Source organism: Charadrius vociferus, unplaced genomic scaffold (assembly GCF_000708025.1).
Source record: "Charadrius vociferus isolate BGI_N301 unplaced genomic scaffold, ASM70802v2 scaffold613, whole genome shotgun sequence".
NCBI lineage: Eukaryota > Metazoa > Chordata > Aves > Charadriiformes > Charadriidae > Charadrius > Charadrius vociferus.
Genome location: NW_009647757.1, coordinates 119,173 through 120,036, shown reverse-complemented (window position 1 = coordinate 120,036; position 864 = coordinate 119,173).

Genomic DNA, 864 nt, shown 5'->3' with positions numbered 1-864 from the left:
CCGCTCCTTTGCTGGACACAGCCACAACCTTCGCCATGCCCGGGCTAACGGCATCCCTCGGCCACTAGCCGGGCCACCGAAATGGGGTCTCGCTTTGCTGCGCCAAGCTTTCACAGTGGCTTTCCCCAGAGACTGCATGGAATCCCTCCTTCTGCTGGAAAACCATCTCTCACTGCCCTTATCTATTTATTTATTTATTTTTTTAATTTAAAAAAAAAAAAACCCAAACCACACGCCACCACTTGATTTGGGATGGGGTGGGGGGGATTTCACTGACTCATGAATGTGCCGCGACTACCTTGGTGTGAGACAGCAGGTCTGTTGTGTAACTCGCGCTTCTGGCCTCTGCGCCAGCGCTGCTGCCGGGCTCCTGCCTGCGCGGTGCTGCCTGCGCCGTGCTGCCCGCACTCCGCGGCGGGGCACGAGCAGAAGTAAACTTTGATATATTTTATTCATTACATGCAGTGTCCTTAGATGCTGGCTGAAATATAACCGGGAGAGAGTGATTAGAATGGAGATTAGCAAATAAGCCCCGGTAATGGCATGTAATTAATACCAGAGTGGGTTTCTCTGATTATTGACCTCTTCTCTCCTCCAGCTGTGTGGGGAATGGGGAAAATGTGTTCAGAGCTGCCTGCAACGGAGTGCCACTGTGGGGGTCTGGGGTCTCCGCCGGGTGCTACAGCGGTATGTATATAGGTATATATACACATACATACAGAGTCTGGCCTGAAAAATCTGTGTAAGGTCACAAATAAGGTACAACGTCCACATGAATGCGGTCAGGAAATGGCTGGCAGAGAAATATTTGAGCTACCAGTGTGACTTCCCAGTAACAAAGTCAGGCAGCAGCACTGGGGGGGG